Source organism: Sceloporus occidentalis, unplaced genomic scaffold (genome assembly GCF_023333645.1).
Source record: "Sceloporus occidentalis isolate IW3139 unplaced genomic scaffold, rSceOcc1.0.p SCAF_1, whole genome shotgun sequence".
NCBI classification, from domain to species: domain Eukaryota; kingdom Metazoa; phylum Chordata; class Lepidosauria; order Squamata; family Phrynosomatidae; genus Sceloporus; species Sceloporus occidentalis.
The window spans coordinates 31544151-31564383 of NW_028316981.1; the positions used below are offsets into that span (position 1 = coordinate 31544151).

General features: G+C 37.8%; 1 protein-coding gene across 1 annotated transcript in view; it reads left to right on the top strand.

Annotated features, from left to right (window-relative positions):
* Positions 1 to 20233, top strand: part of LOC149321290 (ataxin-7-like) — a 129528-nt gene that overhangs the window by 37971 nt on the left and 71324 nt on the right. The gene's annotated exons all lie outside the window — the stretch shown is intronic.

The following is a 20233-nucleotide window of genomic DNA, read 5'->3' on the forward strand; positions in this document are numbered from 1 at the left end:
TTTTGTGCATCAAACTTTGTTTACATTGAACCATCAGAATGCAAAGGTGCCACTATCTCAGCTCCCCCTCCCCCCCCATGGGGGGGCATGCAGTCTATTTTTGATTTTGGAGTATTTCAGATTTTGGAATTCTTGATAAGGGGTACTCAGCCTGTGTAATAAGTACACACAACCTGTATTGTGTGTACATAATAGTGTATACACAAAATATTTATTAAGAGGGATAGCAGTCTAAAAGTTCTATTTTCTTTTTGTTGTCTAAAACAACAAAAGAACATTGGCAAGGTGAGGCATAATCAAAAACAATTCCTACATTTACAAGTGTATGTATGGTTTCTGTACATGTACTTTTGATGTGTCAGTGCACTGCCTGTGATTCTGCAGAAATTACATTCTTAATGGAGTTGCACTTCCCCTGCAGGAACAGATACTTAGTCTGATGGTACTCTTTGGGCCCATACAGACAGGTCAAAATAAAGCTGCTTTGGGTCACTTTAGAGGTATGCTGTTTAAATGATGCATGCGTCCTAAGAGTCCGGAAACCGCGCCAAAGCCACTTTGATTCATCCCTGTTACTATGGGCTTAAGGAAAAAAGAGAAGGGGGGACATAATGGTTTGTATCACTGTAGGATAGAAAGCAAATAAAGATTTATTCATTTTTTTCTTCATCTCAAACTAAAACTCAGGATTCAGTGACACTGTTTAGCAGGCAATTAAAAAGTACTTTGTGCATTGCATAATTCATTTATGAAATTTGTTGATACAAAACATGGTGATGTCAACTAGAAGGTGATGTGAAATAAGAGTTTGATATGTGCACAAAGAAAAAGTTTATCCACAGCTACTAATAATGATGGTTAGTATATATGACTAGTATACAATTGATGTATCCAGTTCCCTTTTAAAGCCATCTAAATTGGCAGCTATAACTACATTTTGTGGCAATGAATTCCACTGTTCACCCCTCCTTTGTTAGAACTGACCATTTATTCCTGCTCCATGCTTCCTCTTCTTTTACCAGTTTTCAGTTCAGAAGAGAGCTTCTCTTATTTCATGACTCCCAAGTTTACTCAGGAATCTTTGGTTTAGGATTTGATCAAAAGCTTTTTGAAATCCAAGTAAACAAATTGTAATGGCTCATTTTTATCCATGTATTTATGAATGCTTCCAAATAACTCTTCAAAGGCTAGTGAAACAGGACTTGCGGTTGCAAAAGTCATGCTCAGTCTCTTTCAGTAACACTTCAACTTCTATAAGCTTGATAATTTTGCTAGTCTATCTGAACAGAAACTGAGCTTCCTAGTATATTTCTTGAATCTCCCCTGGATCCCTAAAAAATTGGTGTTGTGTCAACAGCTTTCCAATCCATTGGTACTAGGTGCTTCTTAATAATGTGCTATATATTTTAATTAGAAGATCAGCAATTTCACTTTTGTGTTTTTAAATTCAGGTTAAAGAAGCCAAATGTCTACTCAGATATAATCCACAAATGGTGTTGTTATTGTTTTTCCTTTATAATTTGTTAGTTAGGTCTAGAACCTGTTCTCATTGCTTGCTTTGGCTCCTAGGAAACATATGTTCAGGCACAGGCATTTCCCTGTTTCTTCATCAGTGGAGACAGATGGAAATAATTTGTTCAGAGATTCTGCAGTCTCCTTATCTTCCTGTAAAACTCTCTTAATTTTGTTGTCACCCAACAATCAAACTGTTTGACTTCTTGATCATGATATATCTGAAGATATATCTTGGTGGTTTTGATGCTATTATCAATATCCTCTTTCCTTTTTTCTTTATACCTTATTTTCTTCTTGTGTTTCCTTCTGTCAAGCTTGTGTTCTTGTAAGCTCATTTCATTTGGTAGAAAATTCAGTTGCTGTAAGTAAATTTATCTCCACTAGATTCTTTCACACTGCGTTAAGCCATATTGGTGACCCCTTGGACTCCCCTTCCTAACCTGTGGTACGTATTCCAGCAGGGCCTCTATTAAAATGGTATTAAAGCAGACCCCAAGCAGCATGGAGACATTTGATCCTTTTAACTTTCCTTTCAATTTTCTTTTTTACCTGTTTTGCCACTTTAAATTGGGTTTCTCTGTATTGGAGTTTCCTGCTCACATACATATAAATTATATTTGACAGCACTGATATAATTGTGTTTCCAGCCCATTGAATAACACTCACATTCTGTACTCAGTCTCAGACAGTACCTCTTAGGAGTTAAGTCCAGGCTTGTTTCCCTCTGGTCAGTTCCCTGTTTTAGAATATAGTTATTTAATATATCTAGAAATTTTACCTCTTTTTATGACCCAAACATGGATTTATCCGGTGAATGTGAGGACAGTTAAATTAATTCAACATTATTTCCTTTAGATGCCACCTTGATTTCATTCTTCATCTCCATTTTGATGTGGGGATAGGGGACAATTGTATATCCCTTCTAATTACGTTTTGGGCCTGATATTGTCACCCATATGATTCTGTAGAGAAGTCAAGACTTTATGTTTCCCTATTATATAAAGCAACACCTTCAGTACCTTTCTCCTACATTAATTAGTCACCTTGTCACCAGTTCTATTAAAACTTGCTCTAAAGAAGGAAAACAGGTTGATTTTTCATAATGGCTGATATACTAGCAGTTTAGCTTTATTTTGTCATAGTTAAAATCAAAAATTTGAGCAGTTGTTTTACCAGCAAAGTTAAATCAGTGGGCTGTAGTGTATCTTCTTAGAATTCTCATGTATCTGAAACTCATTATAGCTTACATTTTGTAATTATAACATATTGGAAAATTTCATCTTTTTATTTATTATTTTATTTTTATCATAGAGTTCAAGGGGGACCTCAAGAGTTATGTTGTCCAAGACCATGCTGATGCAAAAAAAATCTGTCACTAAAGCATTAATGTGCATTCTAATTGCAGAATGCCTCTTTCCATTTTATATGTTCTGTGGTGTTTTATATTTTCCACCTTGTTAATAATCACAGTATGCACTGATGACAGCAGTTGCATTATCCCTTTTTAAAATGCTTTCCCCCTTCTTTTTCCTTCTTTCATTCTCTTGTAAAGAGTTTTTAGTCCTTGGTTTAAGAAACAGGACTGAAGTAACTTAAAATTAAAAAAGTAGTAGGCACATCTTCCTTGGCCTATCTTTCAACATTCTTGCTGTCTTTGAAGTTTGAACCAATTCTTAGCTATTGGTCAGAAAGAAAAAGATCAAGTTGCCATGAATTTTAATGGACTAAATTATGGTTGTGACTGATGTGTCTGTTTGAAACAAATTGCTTAAAATGCATACTCAAAATGCATATAGAAATGTGAACAACTGGTCCGTGTTGGCAAGAACTGCCCACACCTGGCCATCAGAGCCAGAAAGGTATGGAAAACTATTGTCATATAAGAAGTTACTGTATCAAAATACGTTTGTCAGATGTACTTTTGTAGAGAAGGCAATGAACCTGATGAATTGTGTGGAGGAAGTTGAATCTCATCCAGTGCAGAACAAGTCAGTCAGCTATGGTTTGGTATCTATTGCCTGTATGTAGTTGATTTCCATTTTGTTTATACATAATGAGTGGCAGTAGCTCTACAACAAAATGGACAGCCAGCATGATGTGAGAGCCAGCATGATGTAGCAGCTTAAGCACTTAGCTATGACTTGTAGACCAAGGTTCAAATCCCTGCTCAGCCATGGAAACCAAGTACAAACCTTGTACAAACTAGGTAAGAGATGATGACTGAAAACATTTGGGATCTTGAAATAATCCTGTGATGTCCAAAATCTCTAAAAGATAACATGTCTATAGTCAAAGTGTCTGTTTATTGCTTAGAAGCATTTCCTTTGTAAATCTGTCACTCACAGCACATGGGACTCCTGCTCAGGGAATCCCCTTTCTTCGCTGAAAGTGAAAAGGCTAGCGCTGCACTGTTGAAGCGAATGGACTAGTCCTTATGGGCAAAGCAGCTTCCTGTGTATATTGCAGACAAATGATTGCAAGGTGTAATCAGGTGTCTTTAATTTTTCATCAAAGAGGAGACATATATGAGAGAACTGGGACAACGTGACATTTACACTCTCTAAAATTTCTATAAAGTGTTATAACAGACACAAAGTAGAAGAGTAAAGCTTCTCACTGGAATTGGCTGTGTTGCTCAACTTGTATTCAAAATGCAGTGACTTTTAATCTGTTTCTGAGCCTTTTACTCCTTAAAATGCAAATACTTTGGGCCAGGCTACCCAAAAGACTATTTTCTTCTGTTAGATTTATTTTTCTACCTACTTAAAATCGGAGATTTATTTATAGGTTCTCACCAGGTGAAGCAAGTTGGTTAATCAATAGGTTGAGGGCCATTTTGATAGTGACACTTCAGTTATAGTACAGTTTCCCAGATTGGTTTCCCTGGTATCATTGTGTCCTTTGCAGCATCAAATAGAGACCTAAGTGGTCAGTGGTCAGGGCCTCTAATTTTTAAAAAAAATAATGTGTTTTCATTCTGGGGTTGAGTTGAAGTCTGTTTTTGGCTGTGCTTATTCTCTTTATAATTTTATGCTGATTTTCTATTTCCCAGCACCTTGAGATGGTGGAATGGTCCAGACTTTTGAGGGGTGCTCCCTAGTGAGAGCAATGCCTGGTAAGGTCAGTCTTCATTTTGACAAAGAGGAGCAAGACAAAAACATGACGTGTGAGGTAGGAGTGAAGACTAACCTTACAACAGGTTGCTCAACTAGAGGGCACTCCTCAAAGATGTATAACATTCCACTCTATCAGGGTGAGAGAGAGGAGCAGCCCATCTCAGGATGTTCATCTTTCACCGCTATAATTGAATGTCTCACAAATAACCAATGTTTCTTTTCCATTATTTTTGCATTTGTTCATAAGCCTCTCTGAGAATGTTATGTTATGGGACAGCCTACAGATGTAATAAACCAGTTGAAACCATGAATGGCTTGCAATCAGCAAGTCTCACTAACATAAGCCTGTCTGTGTATTAAGCTGGCCTGTTTGGAGTCATGCCTGAGCTTTTTCTGTTGTGAAGCATTGCCTTTGAGACATACTCATCTGGTGCCATCTCCTGTTATCTTTTTGGTATGAAATCAAAATCCTTTTTATTCACCCAAACCTTTGTCTTAGGCTGATGTTACTATTTGGCTTTTGTGGGTGTTTGCATGAATATTACTGTAAAATACTTTCAGAAGTTATTTATATTTTAGAATGGTTGGGGTTGTTTGAGACGAATTGCTATAGGAGACTTTAAAAAATCCAAGTATAGCCTTCTCATAGAAAGTAGAGCATGAATAAGTTTTTCCTGTGCCATTTGTATTCAAATTGCAGGGAAACAGATCTGCATTGTAAAGATAGATACTGTGTTCCTGAGTTACTATTAAAGCTGCAGCTGTCAAGAGACTTACCTGGCCATGAGCCCTGTTGAAATGGAGTTTATTTCTGAACAAATATGAATTGTGTTGTGTTTATTGACAAGTTAAATAGTATAGGATCAAATAAACCTGATCTGTTACTTTTCAGAATGCTTGATGTGAATTACTTAGCTGCATCTGCAGCTTCTCGGGTCACTAAATGGTTGAAGTGAATTAGTTAACCCACAGTGAAGCAGAAACAAATGAGAAGCCATGTCATTGTATTTCCAATTTCTATGTATGGTTGTGAAAGCTGGATATTAAAGAAAGAAAGAAAGAAAGAAAGAAAGAAAGAAAGCTGATAGGAAGAAAATCAACTCATTTGAAATGTAGTACTGGAGAACAGTTCTATGGATAACTGTGGACTGCTAAAAAGACAAATAAATGGGTCCTACAGCAAATCAAGCCTGAATTCTCTAGAAGCCAGGATGAATAAACTGTGGCTGTCATACTTTGGCCATATCATGAGAAGATATGACTCACTATAAAAGACAGTAATGCTTGGCAAGGTAGAAGGCAGTAGGAAAAAAAGAAGACTGCATTGGGAATGGATAGACTCTGTCAAGGAAACCATGGCTGCCCTAGGTCTGCAAGATCTGAGCAGGGCTGTTGCTGACAGGGCAGCTTGGAGGTCTCTCATTCATAAGGTTGCCATAAGTTGAAGTCAATTTGATGGCAGTAAATAATTACAAAGTTGTAATTATAGTTTAATTATAACATTTTAAGCATGCACATAATCACGTTTCATGTGGTTTTTGCAAATAGAATGTGGTGGCTTGACCATCTGAAACTTATCATTTTTTTTATCACCAAATATTTTTGTCATACAGAAGCTCTCCCTATAAAAGAAGCTGTACATGACAAGCTTGTTATGTTACTGTTACATAATATATTACCTTGACTGGCCATGTGACTCTGCCCCAGATAATGTAGTTAGGGTGTTTCTATACTTAAATATTCTCATCCATACCACAAAACCTTGATCAGTCTTATAGATGCTAAAATCTTGGTCTGTCTTGAAGATGCCAAAATGCATCTCCTCCCTGCCCTTTTTCCAAAAAGAGGAGAAGGAGGAGGAAAAGTTACTTAGGAAAATGCTGCAGAATTCCATGACTTCTCCCAGTTTGGTCACATAATTGTTTTGCTGAGGATCGTCTGACTAGTTTTTTTAATAATATCTCAGATGTATAGGTAACAGTCATTATAACAAATTTTGGTTAACAGGACCTTCAACAGGAAACTATCTGTGAGGTATAGAAAACATTTTAGAGTAAGATCATTTCTCTGGTTAGTTGGGAGCAAAACAAGCTGAATTCTTTCCCTGGTTTGCTGGAAGAAAAACAGAAGAGAGAGCACCCATGTTAGGATGGTATGACAAACCATGGCGCAAAAGCAAAACTGTGGCTTGTTTAGTCGCTCTTGCTGCAAGCAGCATTCTATGCTAACACACTGCTTGAAACTAGTATGTCAAAACTCAAATGGATTCCTGACTTATCATCTTATTTATAAACTGGCTGACTGACTAGAGCCAACTAATGTGATTCTGGCACATGAAAATTAGTTTTTAAGATGATGCAAGATTGTTCATTATAATTGAATCAATGGAATTATATGGCTTTCAAATCTGTTTCTCATACTAACTAGCTACAGAGTTCCATCCCTAAAAGCAGCCTAAAATATTTTTAAAGCCAGATTCTACTAGTGGTTAGCCTCATTAATGTATGGTTACTGTCCCTTGTCTTAAGCAACTTTGATCAAAGAATGTGCCACGGCAAGAAGCCTGTAATTGAAGTATCTTTTTATTGGTAGAAAATTGGTGCAAAGAAACACTGTCATTATGTCTGTAATGTTCTAAAATTAAATGATAACTTTCCTTTTTCTGGTTTCTCCTTAAAAAAAAAAACAACCTAAAACTCCAGCCCCCTGTACTGTTTCCCAGGCACTAAAATGGTTCTCTATAGATTGTACACATGGCAAACATTAATAGAAGGTACTGTGACATATTATAGGTTGTAAGTAACTTCAAGGAGTATCCCAATATATAGCTCTAATTTAGGAATTCTGGAATTGAGCAGCAAGTTTTCCCCTCTGAAATGTGTTCTTTGGTTCTTAAGAACGTTAGTCTGCAAGCTGCACTCTTCCCAGTCATGTTTTAAAGACTGGAAAGCTTTTTTCATCACATAACTTGGGAACTATGTTAGAAATCTTTGCTTTAGCAAAATTACATTGCAGGATTTCAAGACTTCATAGTGTGGTGTCAAAGTCATGCTTTCTGAGACTTCATGGGGCTAACACTCTGGATAACAGCCCATGAAATGTTCCCTTGTGGGGCAGAGTTTGCTAGGACTAACCAATAAAGTTTAATTGCAGCCAGGGTGACCAGCTGTCATAACTGCAAAGGAGGATAAGGCACTATAAAATGTAGGATATTCAAGAAAAATGTAGGGCATTACAAAATAAAAGCTAAAAACTCGTAAGGTCTAAAACTAGGGTAATTTAAGTTTCCCAAGGGTTCAGCCTTTGATAAGGAAACAAAAATATTTAAATATCAAAAATATCAAAGCCAAGCCTGTTAGGGTCTAGCTTTAAATCAGCAGAATAGCAAAAACGTGCCTTTGTCTAACTCTGCTTTCCTAAGAACTGAGACTGACTCAAAAATAACACATGTAGCTTGTAGTTTAAAACAAAAGTCTACTAGTGACTTCAATATCTATCTATCTATCTATCTATCTATCTGTCTATCTATCTATCTATCTAAAGGCTACAACCTAATCTAGCTAGTGAATATGCAGGGGTAGCTGTGTTGGCCATTTAACAAATACAAATAAAAAGTCCATCAGTGATACTTTTATTGGGCAACCAAAATGCACAATATGCTTGTTGCAAGCTTTCAAAGCTTCATGGGCTTCTGCATCAGGCAAGATATTACAAACCAAATAGGAGGGGGGGAAAAACAATTGGAGATGTTAGTCAAATGCCTGCATATTGTTTCAGTCCTTAGTAAAGATGTTATGATGGGGAGGATATCTTTTGCAGGCAGCTCCTCTTCCTTCCAGCAATGTTCAGGAAATTTAAAGTGCATTTGCATCTCAACAGGGACCCCTCTTTTGCAGTCCAATATGTCTCCATTCCAGTGAGGTCACATGGTTAGTCTGAATGAGAGAGAGAGAGAGAGCATTACATGCAGGAAATCCCTATCTATTCAAGGTGGGGCGGGGGAAGAGAATGCAAAAATCTTCCAACAAAAACACTGCAGAAATAATCCAGTTCGAGACTACTTGAACTGTGAATTCTGGGAAATGCCATTTATCGTGGCACCACAGTTCTTTGACAGAGAAGGGCTAAATGTTTCACAAAACTACAGTGCCCAGAATTCCCTAGCATTGAGCCAAGGCAGTTAAAGCGGTCTCACACTGGATTATTTCTGCAGTGTGTTTTGGACCTTGGAGAAATATAAATTCATGCTTTAGTCATGCTCAAAATGGAGGACATTTTGAAATTCCTCCTGAACAGAAGATTGAAATGTAGGACATGTCCTGGAAAAAGAGGATGTCTGGTCATCCTAATTGCAGCATTTTGGGTGTGTGAGTGTAGGCCAGTACTTCTTAACAATCTGATGTGGGAAACCAGAGGCCTTTTACAGACTGCCAAAATAAAGCTGCTTCGGGTCTCTTTGGAGGTATGCTGTTTAAATGATGCATGCATCCTAAGAATCCGGAAGCTGCACCAAAGCTGCACTCCAGTGCTTAGGAATGGAGTGCGGCTTTGGCGCGACCTCAAGACTTGTAGGACCTATGCATCATTTAAACAGCATACCTCCAAAGAGACTCGAAGCAGCTTTATTTTGGCAGTCTGTAACAGGCCAGAAAGAGGTATTTTTGCAGTGTACCGGGGACTACAGCACCATATTTGTGTTCATTGACCAGAACTGTTCCTTTCTTTCCTGGAAATGCAGCAGCTCATGGACTGGTACCAGTCCACAGGTCACCACTTTGAGTAACACTGCTGTAGGCTATGCTACTTTCTATGCAGACATGAATTTAAGATTTAAATACTGTAGTTCATGTGGTATTTGTATCAGCTACTTCTGCAAGAAGTTTGTAAAAATGCAGTCCTAACCTGTAATGTATGTATGGGTTGTTGTACAGATATGGTCTTTTAGCATAACCTAGATCTGAATTTTACAAATAAAGTACAGTAGCACTGACATCTGAATTAAGAGAGGTCCTTTCCTGTTCTGCATTAGAGTATGGTGACTTTGTGTCTGCTTCAGAGAATTATGACTTCCTAGACAAAGCCAGGAAATGTCCTAGTCACAATGGGTGGGTGAAGAAAAAATCAAAAAGAGGACAGGAATTTTACCTGTAAGTTATAAGGCTGTGCAGCTGTAGATGAGAAAATTGCTTTCTTTCTTTCTTTCTTTCTTTCTTTCTTTCTTTCTTTATTTATTTATTTATTTATTTATTTATTTATTTGATTTCTATGCCACCTTTCTTCCAGAAAGAGACCCAAGGTGATTCACATAAATTCTAACAAACATATTATAATAAAACAATTAAAACATCAGCTAAAAACAATATACAATTAACCATTTTAGCCATGAATGCTTTTAAAATTCTATTACAAAGAGCAAACATCTGTCTCTATGGTTAGAAGAATAAGGGAGACAGAGTGCAGTGACTGGTATTTCTTTGGTAAGATAAGTGGTTCACAACCTTCCAGCTATTTTTTTTACTTTAGCTCCTATAATCCCTGATCATTAACCACACTGTCTGAAGCTTTTGGGAGTTGAAGTCCAAAGCATCTGGGAAGACCAAAGGTGGAGACCATTGACCTAAAGAAACAAGGAAGGCATCTGCTTACTAAACCTAGTATCTGTATTCCAAGAGGCATTTTTCTTGTCCTTAAACCACAGACAGGGCAATAGTATTTCCAGGATTTATTAAGCCCTCAGAGTGCTTTCTTTTCCCCCCCTCCTGCATTATGGGCTCCAGTGAAATTATATGGTGCTTTGGGTGCTTGAAATGCTCTGAGGTTTGGTGAAAAATGCAAATAATGATATTTCCTCTTCTCTTATATGTGCTTGCATTTAAAATGTAGAATACTGTATTGATATACTGGTAGAATTATTGTTGTGTTGTTGTTGCTGATGTTGTTGTTGTTGTTGTTGTTATTTCTTGCTCACCTCTCCCCATGGATCAAGGCAGGGGACAGCAATTAGCTAGCAACATCAGTTAAAAGACATCAGTTAAAACACACATCAACTTAAAAGGACAAATAAGATATACAGGTAATGACACCTATATCTAAAAATGTGAAAGTGATCATATTTTCTCTTGTGATCTTTAAGCACTTCCTCTAGAGTTGAAAAGTTCTATAGTATTCATAAAAACTCCCTTTCTTTGGGTAGTATATTCCTTAGCTTTGTGCATGAGCTAAAAGGGGAGAAAGTGTCACCTTGTTAATTTTATTGCTGACAGTCTTGAAATGGGGTTTGTCACCCTTTGATTTAACCTTTTTGAGAAGGTAAAATAAGAATTTCCATGCTTTTGAGATTGCTGGTGCTCTGTGATAGAAATTACACTTCAGATAGAGACATCTTTTTAATATTTCTAAATTCCATTGTGCTTATTCATATCAATTGACCATGGCTAGAAGATCAAAATTCAAAGCCTTTGGTCATAAAACAGCTGTGCCTTTTGCACTGCAAAATTATTTCTGCTTTATAGACAAAAGTATGAACAGCCCATCTATAGTGAAACAAAGCAAAGTTATCTACTTGAAGGCTAAGATTTCTTTCCTGTACTTAAATTATACTTGTGTCTAAACCATTTTGAGTAGTGCGCCTGTATTTCAGCAACAACAAAGAATGTTGTAGCACCTTAAAAGTGATCACATTTATTATAGTATAAGGTTTCATGAACTAGAGTTCTCTTCAGATGAATGAACTGTGAAACAAATGAAGATGTAATTCAATTTTCTATAGCCAGAATCCCAGAATTCCTCCAACTCAGTTTCTTTCTGAGTCATCCAGGAAATGTGTTGATGAATCACTGTATAAATCTAATAGTAGTACAGTGGGCCTTTGGTGTATGTGGAGGTCCCCCTGCAGATACCAAAAAATATGGAAGCTCAGGTGAATGTTTAAAACTTAAAATTACCTGTGATTGACTGCAGCCAAGTCAAGAAGTGGTCCCAGGGAAGTAATAGTGGAGGCTGCAGCAACAAGGCCCAGGTATCAGGCTCATATTCTATCTTCTTTGGCTGCAGTGATGCTGCTTCAAAAGGCAGATGTGGTGGCTGGCATGCTCCCAAAAGGAAGCAGGAAAATTATGCACCTGGCATATCCCCCCCACCTCCCTTGGCTTATGGAATTCAATCCTGGGATGATATTGGCCAGTACTGTATGTGCTTGTGCCAGAGGTTCCAAAAACCTGCCTGCCTGCAATAGGCTAAAGTTTCAGGATGGGGGGAGGCAGCAGTGGCAAGCCCTAACTGCCAGAAGTTTATTGCTTCTGCCTCACCTGTTAATTCCTTCCTGGGATTGATTTCCACCAACCAAAGGGTGGGAGGTAGTGGCAGGTAGCCCCGAGCACTAGGAGCACATGCTTCTGGGAGCATGCCTGCCACAGCTACCATCTTTTGAAGGAAAGAGCAGGATCACTGTGGCAGGAAGAGGAGCAACGAGTTCCTGGTGCTGGAGCCTTGCCACCTCAGTCTCTGCTACTGCCCTACGACCATTTCTCGGCCTAACTGCAGTTGATCGCAGATGAAAAAAAAAATATATTTCTTCATTTCACTTCGCAGTTGCTCAAATCCACAGATGCTGAACCCGCGGATACCAAGGAGTCACTGTAGTAATAGCCACTGTACAGTGGGCCCTCAGTATCCATGGGGGATCTGTTCCCCTCCTCTGCTGATACTAAAATCTGTGGGTGCTCAAGTTCCGTTGTCTCCAGTGTCAATGCATGCACATGGCCGCACTGCCATTAGGGACAACTAATGTGGATACTGGGATCCCACTGTAGTTGCAGCAGCTAAGAAAAATGATCCTATTGCAATTAGTTGTTGTAGCTTTAGTTCTTTTATTCTTATCTTTATTTGTCTGTTTCCCTTTTCCTGTTGTTTAATTTTTTACTTCTTTTTTGGAACACCGTGCTTCTGTTAATGTAGCTCAAAATTACATTATTTATTTTGAAGCTACATTTTACTACTGGTTCACGTACAGCTTGTGATCAATGAAGACACCTAGCTCCTCTTTGCATTGATTGCTGCCAAACCAGTTCTCCCCCATCCTATGCTAATGTTTTTATTATTTTGTACTTCAATACTTTTTATCTCTGATGAATTATATTTTGCTGGTTTTGGCAGAGACGTTTTTGACCAGATGGTTTTGAATCTTGATTTATTGTTCTATGGTATTAGTTATCTCTACCAGATTTGTATCTTTTGCAGATTTGATAAGCCATGCTGTCTCTATGCACTCATCCAAGTCATATATAAAAAGTCCACTGAATCTGATTTACTCGTTATTAAATCTGTATAGCTTTTGGTGCCAGCATAATTTAAGGAGCAGCTTTACCCATATATTTTGCTGTGTGCACTCAGGCCAGATCAATAACTACAAAGCATGTCTGATTTTAGCATGTTTCCTTGGCTTTTGTGTAACATTGTAATATTACAGGCTTTATAATTAGCTGTAAAGTTTTAATGGTTGTTCATGTCATTGATTTGACCTATTTTGTGAGGGAAACATGTTAAAAATGTAATTAGTATTATTTCAGTAGTTATTCAAATGAGTTCAGAGTTTGTTTTGATTGCCATATATAGAAATATTTAACAGCATAACCATTCAACAGTATTCCTGTAGAATATTGAAATGGTATAAAAATGAAGGCACTAAAAATTGAAACATATTGTTTTATGGGTCTGAGAAACTGTGCTTTGTGGGGATAGTCACTGCCCCAAAAGTTAATTACAAGTTGATATTGTATCCTTCTCAGTTGTGCAATATGTTTTGTTCACTGATTAAACTATTAATTTAAAGAAATAGTGCTTTTCTAGAAGTGGAAATGCAGAAACTCTCCATCTAGGAAGGTGTGCTAGAATTTAATATTCCCAGTTAGGTCTTTTGCATATATTTATTTCACTTTGAATGGAGTTTTATACATTTACATTTTGTATTTGTATAATTTTGTAATGTACATTGGGTTTAATATTTTGAAAAATGACAGATAAATAAAATAAAGTAGTATGTCCTAAGAGCCACTGAGTGACTCTGGAAAAGTCACACTGTCTCAGCCTCAAAGAAAGGTAAAGGCAAACCCCTCTGAACAAATCTTGCCATCAAAACCCTATGATAGGTTTGCCAAAGGGTCACTGTAAGTTGGAAACAACTCGAAGAGACAGAACAACAGCAACACAAGCATATCCTAAATTTCTGTCAGTAGCCTTATAGAATCTGCTATTATGTTTGTTGCTGTAGTTGTGCACCTTAAAGTCATTTCCAATTTATTGAGACCCTGTCATAGAGTTTTCAAGGCAAGTTTTGTTCAGAACAGGTTTGCCTTTGTCTTCCTCTGACTGAGGCCTGTTACAGACTGCCCAAATAAAGCTGCTTCGGGTCTCTTTGGAGGTATGCTATTTAAATGATGCATGCATCCTAAGAATCCGGAAGCTGCACCAAAAGCTGCACTCCGGTGCTTAGGAATGGAGTGTGGCTTTGGCGCGACCTCCGGACTCTTAGGACCTATGCATCATTTAAATAGCATACCTCGAAAGAGACCCGAAGCAGCTTTATTTTGGCAGTCTGTAACAGGCCTGAGAGAATGTGACTTGCCCAAGGTAACCAAGTGGGTTTCCATGGCTGAGCAGAGTTTGTATAAAACCAATATCTCAAGCACCTACATATGCTTCAATTTTATTTGCAGTAGGATGTGCCTTGCTGGATTTTGGAGATGGGTTACACCAGGTTTTTAAATGTTGTGTTGGAATCCCAAAAGCATATAAATAGATATGCTTACCTCATTTTGATAGCCCAATTTCTATATTTGTCAGTGTATTTTAGGAGTTATTTCTTTTTTAAAATTAAATCCAAGTCTCAGGTTATAAAAAGGACAGCTGCCACCCATTAAATTGATCGTGAGAGTTGTTTCGGGTTTTTATGCTGATATTTTTCCAACTTGTTTTCACCCACTCCTGAAGATCTAACACCAATCCTCTATCAATAATATTTTGCTCTATATTTTTTTTTTAAATCTAGGCTAGTTTATAATACCAAAAACTCTCTGTATAAGACTGTTCAAGTAAACCAACAAACCACACACAACATAACAATATATGTTTACCAAGCTGAGGAATACAGGAATCTTGGGCTCCCATACTCCACCCTTGTGCATCTCCATCCCTCATCTGTGTGCCACATTTTAGTGCCTCCTGTATTAATTAACCAGAATTTTATTTTACATCCCAAACTGGAAACTACAGAGTGAGTTTGAAACAAACTTTGATCTGAAACCATAAATTCGTTGCAACAGTGAATCATAGCAAAATGATCTTGCTCCAGGTGATTTCAACTGCAACACCTACACTAAGGCATGTCCCTTTATTTAGTAGTTGGTTCATTTTACTTACATCCTATTTTTCTCTCAAGACTAGGACTTGGGGCAGTTCAAGCAAATTAAAATATTAAAGCATTCTTTGCTGTATAAAAATTGTGACAGGATTAAAGAGTAGCACCCATCCATTAAAAGGCAACCAGTTGGTTGCCAAAAACCTGCTGGAATAGAAGGTTCTTTGCCTGCCTCTGGAACGACTATCGGAAAAGGATTCCCTTGTATATGTTATAGTCATTCTCATGACTTGAGCCTGTTAGGCAAAATGGAAGATACTTGTGTCTCTCCAGTCTCTTATCTCACCTCACTCCTCTTCCTCCACTTGCTAAAGAATGAAAGCTCTGAGCTCATCTGATTGATTGAAAGATGCATAATGTTTGTTGATACCAAAGATGTATCATTTGTGGCAGGAGGAGTGAGAATAAAATGTGATACTGGACTTAATTTTAAGTAGTTTGATATTCTATTACAAATTTGTTTCAAAATTAACTGTGTGCAAGTGACCCTCTCTTCCTGAAATATTAGTAAATATTTATTACTAAAATTATAGCAATGCTTAATGTTCCATTGCTGGAAGTTGGACTAGAATGCAAATCTCTTTTCTACATTACATGCATGTCAACATCTAGTATACAGTATTTTATTATTTAAACCAGAAAGTTTTAAAATATTTCAGTGGGAACAAGATTTTTAGATTGTTAATCTTTAGTAAAAATTTAAACAGGAATGTAGTAGATGATGCATGAATATAAATGCTGGAAAATCTAAGAGGTGGATTATACTTTGCAGATAATGTAGAAGGATAGTTGCAGTCTTATTGACAGGATTGCCACCTGGTAAACTGGAGAAAATTGGGAAAATTATAAATAAAGCACATTTGTGTAATGGATTTTCTTTTCTTTTTTGAAGTGTTACTAAAAGAAGGACTGTCTGGTGTTGTAGAAGTTGGAATAGAGATGTGGCAAAATACAAGTGCAATGTAATCATGCACCCATATGACTATAGATTTTGATATTTTTTCCATATAACCTTATTATGTTAACAATAAAACCGAAGGAAATTATCCTTTCTGTGATAGGACTATTTTATTATGCAGAAACTGAATGGCTTCGTGCAGCTGGGTAATTTGAAAGTTCAAACTAAAACCTGTTTCGGTTTCTATACATGATGTGAATATTTTGACAAGGGTCAGCTAGTTTTGGCTGGCTGGACTGAGTAGACATCTATTATTTCTTCTATTGACCTGTAAATGCCAGTCCATCCAACAAAAGGAAACCTTAGACTTATTATTATATTAAGTGTAGCATACAGACCCCTCTTCTGCAAAGGAAATTCCAGCTTTAAAACAAGAACATTTTTTTATTTGCATTTGTTTACAAATGAAAGCAAAAATGAGGTGGAGATTTTGTAATTCATCAGCCCTCAAGATGTTGATCAATTACAACACAGAGCTTTCTTCACCATTGGCTGTGGTGGCTAGGGCTGCTGGGAGTTACAGTTCATTAACATCTGGAGGGGCAGCATGTTTGATTTCTGTCTTGGTGTAACTTTTAATGCATTTTTGAAAAGTTTTCCTTCTTGAATTAAAGTTAAAAGAAGTTAATAACTTTGGAGAAAATTATGTTTCAGTGGTCGTCTGTTTTTCAACCATTTCATGAAATATTGACTAAAGTGCCCTGTGATGTAACTGAAGATTGTTTAAACTTGGCATTATTTTGAAATGATAACTAGGTAAACCAAACTTCAAGAAGAGAAATGGAAAATGAAAGTGTGTAGGTGCTGCAGTTGCTCCAATTCATTGTTACAGCTAATTCAGGGTTTCAGATCACAGTCTGTTTCAAACTCTTACCTGTAGTTTTCAGTTTGGGATGTAAAATAAAACTCTGGTTAATTAATCCAGGAGGCACTAAAATGTGGCACACAGATGAATAATGGAGATGCACAAGGGTGGAGTATGGGAGCCCAAGATTCCTGCATTTTCACAGCTTGGTAAACAGATATTGGGCCGAAATAAGCAGCATTGAAGGGGTGGCTTCAGGCCGCCCCTTCTAAAGCCGGGTTTGGGCTATGGCATCTGCACACTGCAGCCCCAATCTGACTTGAAGCCAGCCGGAAAAGAAGCAGCAAAGAGGAGTTCAACAGGTGTAGTTCAAGAACCTCTGGAGAACTGCACGTTTCACTCAAGCCTATTTCAACCTGAGCAACTGTGGTTCTCTTAAAATAAAAATGTGGATGGCAGCCCTTTTTTGGATATTAAATTTAAAGATTATATTTTGAGTATTTGAGTCTCTTCAGTTGTGCCATAAGAATCTTGCTGTTTTGCTTTTATTCATGTAGCAGACCAAACGGGCCATTTTTCCATGCAGCTCTGTCTAACAGGTCAACATCCCTTAGTTCACTTTAAAAGAGCCCTGGTGGCACAGTGGTTAAATGTCTGTACTGCAGACACTGACTCACAAACCACAAGGTCAGGGGTTCAGGGTCAGCTCAGCCTGGCATCCTTCCAAGGTGGCTAAAATGAGTACCCAGCTTGTTGGTGGCAATTAGCTTACACATTGTACACTCCTTAGGGAGTGCTAGAAATGTACTTGCTATTATCTGGGAATTCAAAATACTCAAAAATCCAAAATTGTCAACATGGGTGGCTGAGACAGTGACACCTTTGCTTTCTGATGGTTCATTGTACACAAACTTTGTTTCATGTACAAAATTGTTAAAATGTTGTGTACAGGTGATGTGGATTTATGAGACATAAATTAATGTTGTGTTTAGGCTTTGGTCCGATATCCAAGTTATCTCATTACATACAGTCATCCCTCCATATTTGCAGCTTTGATATTTGTGAATTTGATTATTCACGGATTTCATTAATATGTTCTCTCTAGGACTGTATAGGTCCTCCAGTGCAACTCTGTGGTCAACTTTAACTAAAAGTTGCACTGAAAGACCATTTGTAGCTACTCCAAATCCCCATACATCAAAGGAGTCACAGACAGAATAGGCAAATTGGTGAGGAAGCACAACCTTCAAATGGTTTACAAACCGACCAAGAAAATCCAGCAAATGCTTCGCTCAGCCAAGGACCAGAGAGACCCTCTCACAGCCGCAGCAGTTTACCACATACCATGCAGCTGCAGACAAGTCTACATAGGGACCACCAAATGCAGTGTGCAAACAAGAATCAAGGAACACGAGAGACACTGCAGACTGGGCCAGCCAGAAAAATCAGCAGTAGCAGAACATGCCACAAACCATCCTGGGCATAAAATACTGTTTGAAAACACTGAAGTGCTGGACCATGCCAACCACCACCATGTCAGGATGCACAGGGAAGCTATTGAAATCCACAAACACCTGGACAATTTCAACAGAAAAGAGGAAACCCTTAAAGTGAACAAAATTTGGCTACCAGTCCTGAGCAGAATAAGGACTCAGCAAATGCAAATGGGAAACCATTCAGAGTCAGGGGCTTTCCCAGCAGATAATGATCACCAATTAGCAGACATTAATCCTCATTTGCTTTAGCCTCCCAGCCTGAGGCTGGCCATCAGCACAGAACAATACACATGCAAATCACTCCTGCATTCCCAGGCTGACACAGTATATATACACCCAATTTTTCCAGGCAAAGCATTCTCTGAATATGCCAGCCACAGATGCTGGCGAAACATCAGGAAGAAACTTTTCTGGAACATGGCTACATAGCCTGAAAAAACCACAAAAAACTATGGATGCTGGCCATGAAAGCCTTTGACTTTACTTTACTTTTTACTTTTATTTTAGCATCAGTAGTACCTCATACTAGAACTAATGAGGAATATGCTCTGTTTGTGGAGGCATGGTGGCTAATCTTTTGGCTATAAACATCTGTTTAAGTATTCAATGGTAGATTTATTGTTCCAACAGTCAGTGCTGAGTGAGAGATGACCACTTTATAAGATGAAGGTTATACTGTCTTCTTAAGTTGTTAACTGGGTTTGTGCTCCATGAGTTTTGTTGTTCTTTGTGCACAAATAAATAATTCTAAATGTCAGAATATTTCTAAATGGCATTTTATCATAGGATATACCTATGCTAATTTTGTTGCAGAACTGAGAATGGCCCTGACCACACAGGTTGTTTTGCTGCCTTAAAAAAGGAGATGATTTAGCTGTTCATTGTGTACTTCTTAAACTATTTTAATTACTGAGTATTGCCAAATATCCGAATTAAATGGATGACTCACAGATTGACTGGCACATGTAGGACCTGTGCAGCCATGCCCTAAGCACAGAGGGCTGAGTCAGACATAAAGGGAGATCATGAAGGAGCCCAGAGGCTTCAATCTTGTGTATTTAAACAAGTTTAAAGTAAGTTTAAATAGACTGTAATTTTCTGTGAAATTAAAATGTTGAAAATGTCAAGAAAAAGTAGTGAGAATAAAATGAAGACAAACTCTGGTTTCATAACCTGGTTTGATCACAAATGTTTAAAAGAACCACAGTTGCCCAGGTTGAAACAGACTTGGGTGAAACATTTGGGTCTCCAGAAGTTCTTGAACTGCCCTTGGTGATTGCAAAAATCTGACAGCTTTGAACTTCACTTAACTATAACATATCTGCAGAAGCCTTGTTAGTTTTTTGTGCAAGCAGCATTTATATGGTTTTGTTTGGAAGTTGTGTGATAGTGATTCCACAGCATTTAATCTTTTATGCAGGATATGCTTATAAAAGTAATAATCCAGTTTAATTAAGTTTTCTAACAGTGTATCTGTCTAATATAATAATAATAAATAAAATATTTATTTATAGCCCGCCTTTCCGTAGATCAAGGCGGGTTACAACAATAACAGTACAGAATAAAAATACAATCCACAAAAACAACAATTATACATTAAAATCACAAGCAATATCCAACTAGCATAAGATGTTTATAACAAAATAATGACAGTGAGGGGGAGGAAGAAGGCTACAAAGGGAGAAAGTTAGGGGAAAGTTGTTTGGAACAGGAAGGTTTTTAATTCCTTCCTGAACCGCTCAAGGGAGGTGGCCGAGCGGAGCTCACTGGGAAGCGCGTTCCAGAGCAAAGGAGCCGAGATGGAGTAGGCTCTACGCGATGTTGTGGCGTATTTAGAATCTGGGACTGTCAGCAAATGCTTCCCAGCTGATCTGAGTGTGCGGGGCGGATTATATGGGGAGAGGCGGTTCTCCAAGTACCCTGGGCCCA